The sequence below is a fragment of the Stenella coeruleoalba genome, assembly GCF_951394435.1.
Source record: "Stenella coeruleoalba genome assembly, contig: scaffold_32, whole genome shotgun sequence".
Taxonomy (NCBI): Eukaryota; Metazoa; Chordata; class Mammalia; order Artiodactyla; family Delphinidae; genus Stenella; species Stenella coeruleoalba.
In genome coordinates this window covers 3329347-3340185 of record NW_027646093.1, presented here as the reverse complement: position 1 = coordinate 3340185, position 10839 = coordinate 3329347, and positions in this window count along the sequence as shown.

The following is a 10839-nucleotide window of genomic DNA, read 5'->3' as shown; positions in this document are numbered from 1 at the left end:
GCAGGATTGCTTCAGGCCCTAATCTGGTTCCAGCGTGGCACGCTGAGCCTTTGGTTAATTCTTCTTCTTGGTGGGAAATTAGAGTGAAATGTGCCCGTCCAAACAACTACAGCTAGTCTCTCATTGGTTCTCCCTATTCCCGTTCATCCTCCGCAGAAATTGCAGAGTGTGCCAAACAGGAGGTTACAAGCACTGACTCTCCAAGTGGGGAGATTGTTACTAAAGCGTCTGGAATGGCGAACCCGAGTACCAGAGGACGAATAATGAGATGCGTTTTAGAAACCTTGCCCGATCACACTGTGGACCATCCCCTGGGTTTCCCACGCATGTTTTAGGTGTAGGAAGAATCCCTTAAACCTGGAGAGTTGGGACCCATGGAATGGGTAGCACGCAGTACTACTTCAAAGAGCCTGCATTTGCTCACCGAATCTCACCAATTCTCTCAGCCCCAAGTGTCCAGCCTTATGTCTCACCCAGCTGTGGGTGTAGATGTGGTAAATCCAGGTTTCATCACAAGCCTGAACGAATTATTTAAGAATTTCTCTCTCTTTCACTGTCTTTCTGTTTTGTTTTTGAAGTTTATTTTTATAATGGGGTTGAGCTAATTTTCACTGCTGTGTTTATGCGTCTGTACACACACTTGATTCTCTTACGGAGACATATAAATACATAGATTTTAAGATTCTTACTAGTCAGATATATTCCTCTGCGGTGAATAGGGGGTGTTGAGTCCACTTCGCTGAGCAAGGAGTAGGTCTTGTCTATTACATATTTGGCTTATGGAACGGTATCTGTGCTCATTTCAATCTCTGGATTTATGCAGCACCCCAACTCACCTTTCCCCTTAAGCAAACATGTTTGTTTTCTAAATGTGAGACTCTGTTCTGTTTTGTAATTCAGTTCATGTGTAGCCAAGTTTACATTCCCTCTATAAGTGATATCTTATGATAAGTTTCTTTATCTGTGTGACTTATTTCCTTAGAATCATCGTACCTAAATTCACTCATTATGCTCCTACGGGCCTGATGATATTGATTTCATTGCTGAGTGATATTTCATTGTACATAAGTACCACAACTTCTTTATCCCTTTTCCTCTTTCTGGGATATTTAAATTGTACCATAGTTGAGGTTCTTGTAAACACAGCAGCCCTAAACTTTGGGGTGGCTGTGTCTTGTTGATTTTAATTTTCCTAAGCTATAGGACCATAAGTGGAAGCAACCTAGGCTCTGTAGCTTTGTTTTTTAGAGGTTTCAGGAAACACCATACACTTCTCCAGAGTGGCTGTTGGCAATTTACATCCCGCCCATCAGCATAACAAGGCTCCCAGTTCTCCATGGCCTGTCCTGCCTTTCTGGATTTTACACTTTTTTCAGATGGCCCTTTTGACCGGTGGGAAGTGAGACTTCATTGTAGTGCAGATCTCCGTTGCAGGCTTGCTTATTTGGACAAAAAGAGCATATGCGTTTTTTCCTGCATGTATTCAGGAAAAAAACGCATACGCCCTTTTTGGCCAAGTGCATCATTGTCAAAGTTCTGCCGCTTTTCATATGCTTTAAATGCAGTTTCCATCTACCTCCTGAAATATATTTCCTGCAATTGTGCCATGCTTTCAAGTCCTCTTCGCAGCCTTACCTCAATATATTTTTGGACGATAGCTGTCATTTATAACTCTGCAGGTTTATGAATTACAGTGCCCCTGAGGTCCTTTCTTCAACTCGCTTTCTTGTGCGCTGGCCGCAGAACTGCAGGATTGCTTCAGGCCCTAATCTTGTTTCATCACGGCACGCTGAGCCTTTTGTTAATTCCTCTTCCTGGTGGGAAATTAGAGTGAAATGTGACCGTCCAAACACCTACAGCTAGTCTCTCATTGGTTCTCCCGATTCCCGTTCAACCTCCGCAGAAATTGCTAACTGTGCCAAACAGGAGTTTTAAGGCACTGACTCTCCACGTGGGGAGATGTTTAGTAAAGCGTCTGGAATGGCGAACCCGTGTACCAGGGGACAAAAAATGAGATGGGTTTTAGAAACGTTGCCCGATCACATGGTGTACAATCCTCTGGGTTTCCCATGCATGTTTTAGCTGTAGGAAGAATCCCTTAAACCAGGAGAGTTGGGACCCAGGGAATGGGTAGCATACAGTATTACTTCAAAGGGTCTGCATTTGCTCACCGAACCTCACCAATCCTCTCAGCCCCAAATGTCCTGCCTTATGTCTCACCCAGCTGTGGGTGTAGATGTGGTAAATCCAAGTTTCATCACAAGCCCTGAACGAATTATTTAAGAACTTTCTCTCCTTCACTGTCTTTGTTTTTGAAATTTATTTTAATAATGGGGTTTAGTTGATTTTTCACGGCTGTGTATACTGCTCTACACACACTTGATTCTCTTACAGAGACATATAGATACATATGTTTTAATATTCTTATTGTCAGATATATTCCTCTGCGGAGAATAGGTGGTGTTGAGTCTAATTCGTTGAGCAAGGAGTATATCTTGTCTATTATATATTTGGCTTATGGAATAGTATCTGTGCTCATTTCAATCTCTGGTTTTACGCAGCACCCCAACTCACCATTCCCCTTAAGAAAGCATAAGTTTGTTTTCTAAATGTGAGACTCTGTTCTGTTTTGTAATTCAGTTCATGTGTAGCCAAGTTTACATTCCCTCTATAAGTGATATCTTATGATAAGTTTCTTTTTCTGTGTGACTTATTTCCTTTGAATCATCGTACCTAAATCCATTCATTATGCTTGTACGGGCCTGACGACATTGATTTCATTATTGAGTGATATTCCATTGTACGTAAGTACGAAAACTTCTTTATCCATTTCTCTCTGTCAAGGATATTTAATTTGTACCGTAGTCGAGGCTCTTGTAAACAGAGCAGCCCTAAACTTTGCGGTGGTTGTTTCTTGTTATTTTAATTTTCCTGAGCTATAGTGCAATAAGTGGGTTTAGGGTAGGGTTAAGGTTAGCATTAGGGAACGGGTATGGTTTAGGATGCGACAATGGTTTAGGGTGAGCGAAAGTGTTAGGGTACAGGTCAGTGTTAGTGTACCGTTTAGGATTAGGGTAAGTGTTAGGGTAATGCTTCGGGTTAGGGTTACAGTTAGGGAACGGGGACGGTTTAGGGTACAGGTTAGGGTACGACAAAAGTTTAGGGATAGCGTACATGTAGGGTAAGATTTAGTGTTAGCGTACGGGTAAGGATTAGGGGACGGGTGAGGGTCAGGCTTCGGGGAAGGGTTAGGGTTAGGGTTCGGGCTAGGGTTAGGGTTAGGGGACGGGGACGGTTTAGGGTCCAGGTGAGGGTACGGCAACGCTTTAGGGGGAGCGTGCGTGTGAGGGCGCGGGTTAGTGTTAGCGTACGGGTTAGGATTAGGGGACGGGTGAGGGTCAGGCTTCGGGGAAGGGTTAGGGTTAGGGTTCGGGCTAGGGTTAGGGTTAGGGGACGGGGACGGTTTAGGGTCCAGGTGAGGGTACGGCAACGCTTTAGGGGGAGCGTGCGTGTGAGGGCGCGGGTTAGTGTTAGCGTACGGGTTAGGATTAGGGGACGGGTGAGGGTCAGGCTTCGGGGAAGGGTTAGGGTTAGGGTTCGGGCTAGGGTTAGGGTTAGGGGACGGGGACAGTTTAGGGTCCAGGTGAGGGAACGGCAACGCTTTAGGGGGAGCGTGCGTGTGAGGGCGTGGGTTAGTGTTAGCGTACGGGTTAGGATTAGGGGACGGGTGAGGGTCAGGCTTCAGGGAAGGGTTAGGGTTAGGGTTCGGGCTAGGGTTAGGGGACGGGGACGGTTTAGGGTCCAGGTGAGGGTACGGCAACGCTTTAGGGGGAGCGTGCGTGTGAGGGCGCGGGTTAGTGTTAGCGTACGGGTTAGGATTAGGGGACGGGTGAGGGTCAGGCTTCGGGGAAGGGTTAGGGTTAGGGTTCGGGCTAGGGTTAGGGTTAGGAGACGGGGACGGTTTAGGGTCCAGGTGAGGGTACGGCAACGCTTTAGGGGGAGCGTGCATGTGAGGGCGCGGGTTAGTGTTAGCGTACGGGTTAGGATTAGGGGACGGGTGAGGGTCAGGCTTCGGGGAAGGATTAGGGTTAGGTTTCGGGCTAGGGTTAGGGGACGGGGACGGTTTAGGATCCAGGTGAGGGTACGGCAACGCTTTAGGGGGAGCGTGCGTTTGAGGACGCGGGTTAGTGTTAGCGTACGGGTTAGGATTAGGGGACGGGTGAGGGTCAGGCTTCGGGGAAGGGTTAGGGTTAGGGTTCGGGCTAGGGTTAGGGTTAGGGGACGGGGACGGTTTAGGGTCCAGGTGAGGGTACGGCAACGCTTTAGGGGGAGCGTGCGTGTGAGGGCGCGGGTTAGTGTTAGCGTACGGGTTAGGATTAGGGGACGGGTGAGGGTCAGGCTTCGGGGAAGGGTTAGGGTTAGGGTTCGGGCTAGGGTTACGGTTAGGAGACGGGGACGGTTTAGGGTCCAGGTGAGGGTACGGCAACGCTTTAGGGGGAGCGTGCATGTGAGGGCGCGGGTTAGTGTTAGCGTACGGGTTAGGATTAGGGGACGGGTGAGGGTCAGGCTTCGGGGAAGGATTAGGGTTAGGTTTCGGGCTAGGGTTAGGGGACGGGGACGGTTTAGGATCCAGGTGAGGGTACGGCAACGCTTTAGGGGGAGCGTGCGTTTGAGGACGCGGGTTAGTGTTAGCGTACGGGTTAGGATTAGGGGACGGGTGAGGGTCAGGCTTCGGGGAAGGGTTAGGGTTAGGGTTCGGGCTAGGGTTAGGGTTAGGGGACGGGGACGGTTTAGGGTCCAGGTGAGGGTACGGCAACGCTTTAGGGGGAGCGTGCGTGTGAGGGCGCGGGTTAGTGTTAGCGTACGGGTTAGGATTAGGGGACGGGTGAGGGTCAGGCTTCGGGGAAGGGTTAGGGTTAGGGTTCGGGCTAGGGTTAGGGTTAGGGGACGGGGACGGTTTAGGGTCCAGGTGAGGGTACGGCAACGCTTTAGGGGGAGCGTGCGTGTGAGGGCGCGGGTTAGTGTTAGCGTACGGTTTAGGATTAGGGGACGGGTGAGGGTCAGGCTTCGGGGAAGGGTTAGGGTTAGGGTTCGGGCTAGGGTTAGGGTTAGGGGACGGGGACGGTTTAGGGTCCAGGTGAGGGTACGGCAATGCTTTAGGGGGAGCGTGCGTGTGAGGGCGCGGGTTAGTGTCAGCGTACGGGTTAGGATTAGGGGATGGGTGAGTGTCAGGCTTCGGGGAAGGGTTAGGGTTAGGGTTCGGGCTAGGGTTAGGGTTAGGGGACGGGGACGGTTTCGGGTCCAGGTGAGGGTACGGCAACGCTTTAGGGGGAGCGTGCATGTGAGGGCGCGGGTTAGTGTTAGCGTACGGGTTAGGATTAGGGGACGGGTGAGGGTCAGGCTTCGGGGAAGGGTTAGGGTTAGGGTTCGGGCTAGGGTTAGTGTTAGGGGACGGGGACGGTTTAGGGTCCAGGTGAGGGTACGGCAATGCTTTAGGAGGAGCGTGCGTGTGAGGGCGCGGCTTAGTGTTAGCGTACGGGTTAGGATTAGGGGACGGGTGAGGGTCAGGCTTCGGGGAAGGGTTAGGGTTAGGGTTCGGGCTAGGTTTAGGGTTAGGGGACGGGGACGGTTTAGGGTCCAGGTGAGGGTATGGCAACGCTTTAGGGGGAGCGTGCGTGTGAGGGCGCGGGTTAGTGTTAGCGTACGGGTTAGGATTAGGGGACGGGTGAGGGTCAGGCTTCGGGGAAGGGTTAGGGTTAGGGTTCGGGCTAGGGTTAGGTTTAGGGGACGGGGATGGTTTAGGGTCCAGGTGAGGGTATGGCAACGCTTTAGGGGGAGCGTGCGTGTGAGGGCGCGGGTTAGTGTTAGCGTACGGGTTAGGATTAGGGGACGGGTGAGGGTCAGGCTTCGGGGAAGGGTTAGGGTTAGGGTTCGGGCTACGGTTAGGGTTAGGGGACGGGGACGGTTTAGGGTCCAGGTGAGGGTACGGCAACGCTTTAGGGGGAGCGTGCGTGTGAGGGCGCGGGTTAGTGTTAGCGTACGGGTTAGGATTAGGGGACGGGTGAGGGTCAGGCTTCGGGTAAGGGTTAGGGTTAGGGTTCGGGCTAGGGTTAGGGTTAGGGGACGGGGACGGTTTAGGGTCCAGGTGAGGGTACGGCAACGCTTTAGGGGGAGCGTGCGTGTGAGGGCGCCGGTTAGTGGTAGCGTACGGGTTAGGATTAGGGGACGGGTGAGGGTCAGGCTTCGGGGAAGGTTTAGGGTTTGGGTTCGGGCTAGGGTTAGGGTTAGGGGACGGGGACGGTTTCGGGTCCAGGTGAGGGTACGGCAACGCTTTAGGGGGAGCGTGCGTGTGAGGGCGCGGGTTAGTGTTAGCGTACGGGTTAGGATTAGGGGACGGGTGAGGGTCAGGCTTCGGGGAAGGGTTAGGGTTAGGGTTCGGGCTAGGGTTAGGGTTAGGGGACGGGGACGGTTTAGGGTCCAGGTGAGGGTACGTCAACGCTTTAGGGGGAGCGTGCGTGTGAGGGCGCGGGTTAGTGTTAGCGTACGGGTTAGGATTAGGGGACGGGTGAGGGTCCGGCTTCGGGGAAGGGTTAGGGTTAGGGTTCGGGCTAGGGTTAGGGTTAGGGGACGGGGACGGTTTAGGGTCCAGGTGAGGGTACGGCAACGCTTTAGGGGGAGCGTGCGTGTGAGGGCGCGGGTTAGTGTTAGCGTACGGGTTAGGATTAGGGGACGGGTGAGGGTCAGGCTTCGGGGAAGGGTTAGGGTTAGGGTTCGGGCTAGGGTTAGGGTTAGGGGACGGGGACGGTTTCGGGTCCAGGTGAGGGTACGGCAACGTTTTAGGGGGAGCGTGCGTGTGAGGGCGCGGGTTAATGATAGCGTACGGGTTAGGATTAGGGGACGGGTGAGGGTCAGGCTTCGGGGAAGGGTTAGGGTTAGGGTTCGGGCTAGGGTTAGGGTTAGGGGACGGGGACGGTTTAGGGTCCAGGTGAGGGTACGGCAACGCTTTAGGGGGAGCGTGCGTGTGAGGGCGCGGGTTAGTGTTAGCGTACGGGTTAGGATTAGGGGACGGGTGAGGGTCAGGCTTCGGGGAAGGGTTAGGGTTAGGGTTCGGGCTAGGGTTAGGGTTAGGGGACGGGGACGGTTTCGGGTCCAGCTGAGGGTACGGCAACGCTTTACGGGGAGCGTGCATGTGAGGGCGCGGGTTAGTGTTAGCGTACGGGTTAGGATTAGGGGACGGGTGAAGGTCAGGCTTCGGGGAAGGGTTAGGGTTAGGGTTCGGGCTAGGGTTAGGGTTAGGAGATGGGGACGGTTTAGGGTCCAGGTGAGGGTACGGCAACGCTTTAGGGGGAGCGTGCGTGTGAGGGCGCGGCTTAGTGTTAGCGTACGGGTTAGGATTAGGGGACGGGTGAGGGTCAGGCTTCGGGGAAGGGTTAGGGTTAGGGTTCGGGCTAGGGTTAGGGTTAGGGGACGGGGACGGTTTAGAGTCCATGTGAGGGTACGGCAACGCTTTAGGGTGAGCGTGCGTGTGAGGGCGCGGGTTAGTGTTAGCGTACGGCTTAGGATTAGGGGATGGGTGAGGGTCAGGCTTCGGGGAAGGGTTAGGGTTAGGGTTCGGGCTAGGGTTAGGGTTAGGGGACGGGGACGGTTTAGGGTCCAGGTGAGGGTACGGCAACGCTTTAGGGGGAGCGTGCGTGTGAGGGCGCGGGTTAGTGTTAGCGTACGGGTTAGGATTAGGGAACGGGTGAGGGTCAGGCTTCGGGGAAGGTTTAGGGTTAGGGTTCGGGCTAGGGTTAGGGTTAGGGGACGGGGACGGTTTAGGGTCCAGGTGAGGGTACGGCAACGCTTTAGGGGGAGCGTGCATGTGAGGGCGCGGGTTAGTGTTAGCGTACGGGTTAGGATTAGGGGACGGGTGAGGGTCAGGCTTCGGGGAAGGGTTAGGGTTAGGGTTCGGGCTAGGGTTAGGGTTAGGGGACGGGGACGGTTTAGGGTCCAGGTGAGGGTACGGCAACGATTTAGGGGGAGCGTGCGTGTGAGGGCGCGGGTTAGTGTTAGCGTACGGGTTAGGATTAGGGGACGGGAGAGGTTCAGGCTTCGGGGAAGGGTTAGGGTTAGGGTTCGGGCTAGGGTTAGGGTTAGGGGACGGGGACGGTTTAGGGTCCAGGTGAGGGTACGGCAACGCTTTAGGGGGAGCGTGCGTGTGAGGGTGCGGGTTAGTGTTAGCGTACGGGTTAGGATTAGGGGACGGGTGACGGTCAGGCTTCGGGGAAGGGTTAGGCTTAGGGTTCGGGCTAGGGTTAGGGTTAGGGGACGGGGACGGTTTAGGGTCCAGGTGAGGGTACGGCAACGCTTTAGGGGGAGCGTGCGTGTGAGGGCGCGGGTTAGTGTTAGCGTACGGGTTAGGATTAAGGGACGGGTGAGGGTCAGGCTTCGGGGAGGGTTAGGGTTAGGGTTCGGGCTAGGGTTAGGGTTAGGGGACGGGGACGGTTTAGGGTCCAGGTGAGGGTACGGCAACGCTTTAGGGGGAGCGTGCGTGTGAGGGCGCAGGTTATTGTTAGCGTACGGGTTAGGATTAGGGGACGGGTGAGGGTCAGGCTTCGGGGAAGGGTTAGGGTTAGGGTTCGGGCTAGGGTTAGGGTTAGGGGACGGGGACGGTTTAGGGTCCAGGTGAGGGTACGGCAACGCTTTAGGGGGAGCGTGCGTGTGAGGGCGCGGGTTAGTGTTAGCGTACGGCTTAGGATTAGGGGACGGGTGAGGGTCAGGCTTCGGGGAAGGGTTAGGGTTAGGGTTCGGGCTAGGGTTAGGGTTAGGGGAAGGGGACGGTTTAGGGTCCAGGTGAGGGTACGGCAACGCTTTAGGAGGAGCGTGCGTGTGAGGGCGCGGGTTAGTGTTAGCGTACGGGTTAGGATTAGGGGACGGGTGAGGGTCAGGCTTCGGGGAAGGGTTAGGGTTAGGGTTCGGGCTAGGATTAGGGTTAGGGGACGGGGACGGTTTAGGGTCCAGGTGAGGGTACGGCAACGCTTTAGGGGGAGCGTGCGTGTGAGGGCGCGGGTTAGTGTTAGCGTACGGGTTAGGATTAGGGGATGGGTGAGGGTCAGGCTTCGGGGAAGGGTTAGGGTTAGGGTTCGGGCTAGGGTTAGGGTTAGGGGACGGGGACGGTTTAGGGTCCAGGTGAGGGTACGGCAACGCTTTAGGGGGAACGTGCGTGTGAGGGCGCGGGTTAGTGTTAGCGTACGGGTTAGGATTAGGGGACGGGTGAGGGTCAGGCTTCGGGGAAGGGTTAGGGTTAGGGTTCGGGCTAGGGTTAGGGTTAGGGGACGGGGACGGTTTAGGGTCCAGGTGAGGGTACGGCAACGCTTTAGGGGGAGCGTGCGTGTGAGGGCGTGGGTTAGTGTTAGCGTACGGGTTAGGATGAGGAGACGGGTGAGGGTCAGGCTTCGGGGAAGGGTTAGGGTTAGGGTTCGGGCTAGGGTTAGGGTTAGGGGACGGGGACGGTTTAGGGTCCAGGTGAGGGTACGGCAACGCTTTAGGGGGAGCGTGCGTGTGAGGACACGCGATAGCGTTAGCGTACGGGTTAGGATTAGGGGACGGGTGAGGGTCAGGCTTCGGGGAAGGGTTAGGGTTAAAGTTCGGGCTAGGGTTAGGGTTAGGGGATGGGGTCGGTTTAGGGTCCAGGTGAGTGTACGGCAACGCTTTAGGGGGAGCGTGCGTGTGAGGGCGCGGGTTAGTGTTAGCGTACGGGTTAGGATTAGGGGACGGGTAGGGTCAGGCTTCGGGGAAGGGTTAGGGTTAGGGTTCGGGCTAGGGTTAGGGTTAGGGGACGGGGACGGTTTAGGGTCCAGGTGAGGGTACGGCAACGCTTTAGTAGGAGCGTGCGTGTGAGGGCGCGGGTTAGTGTTAGCGTACGGGTTAGGATTAGGGGACGGGTGAGGGTCAGGCTTCGGGGAAGGGTTAGGGTTAGGGTTCGGGCTAGGGTTAGGGTTAGGGGACGGGGACGGTTTAGGGTCCAGGTGAGGGTACGGCAACGCTTTAGGGGGAGCGTGCGTGTGAGGGCGCGGGTTACTGTTAGCGTACGGGTTAGGATTAGGGGACGGGTGAGGGTCAGGCTTCGGGGAAGGGTTAGGGTTAGGGTTCGGGCTAGGGTTAGGGTTAGGGGACGGGGACGGTTTAGGGTCCAGGTGAGGGTACGGCAACGATTTAGGGGGAGCGTGCGTGTGAGGGCGCGGGTTAGTGTTAGCGTACGGGTTAGGATTAGGGGACGGGAGAGGTTCAGGCTTCGGGGAAGGGTTAGGGTTAGGGTTCGGGCTAGGGTTAGGGTTAGGGGACGGGGACGGTTTAGGGTCCAGGTGAGGGTACGGCAACGCTTTAGGGGGAGCGTGCGTGTGAGGGTGCGGGTTAGTGTTAGCGTACGGGTTAGGATTAGGGGACGGGTGACGGTCAGGCTTCGGGGAAGGGTTAGGCTTAGGGTTCGGGCTAGGGTTAGGGTTAGGGGACGGGGACGGTTTAGGGTCCAGGTGAGGGTACGGCAACGCTTTAGGGGGAGCGTGCGTGTGAGGGCGCGGGTTAGTGTTAGCGTACGGGTTAGGATTAAGGGACGGGTGAGGGTCAGGCTTCGGGGAGGGTTAGGGTTAGGGTTCGGGCTAGGGTTAGGGTTAGGGGACGGGGACGGTTTAGGGTCCAGGTGAGGGTACGGCAACGCTTTAGGGGGAGCGTGCGTGTGAGGGCGCAGGTTATTGTTAGCGTACGGGTTAGGATTAGGGGACGGGTGAGGGTCAGGCTTCGGGGAAGGGTTAGGGTTAGGGTTCGGGCTAGGGTTAGGGTTAGGGGACGGGGACGGTTTAG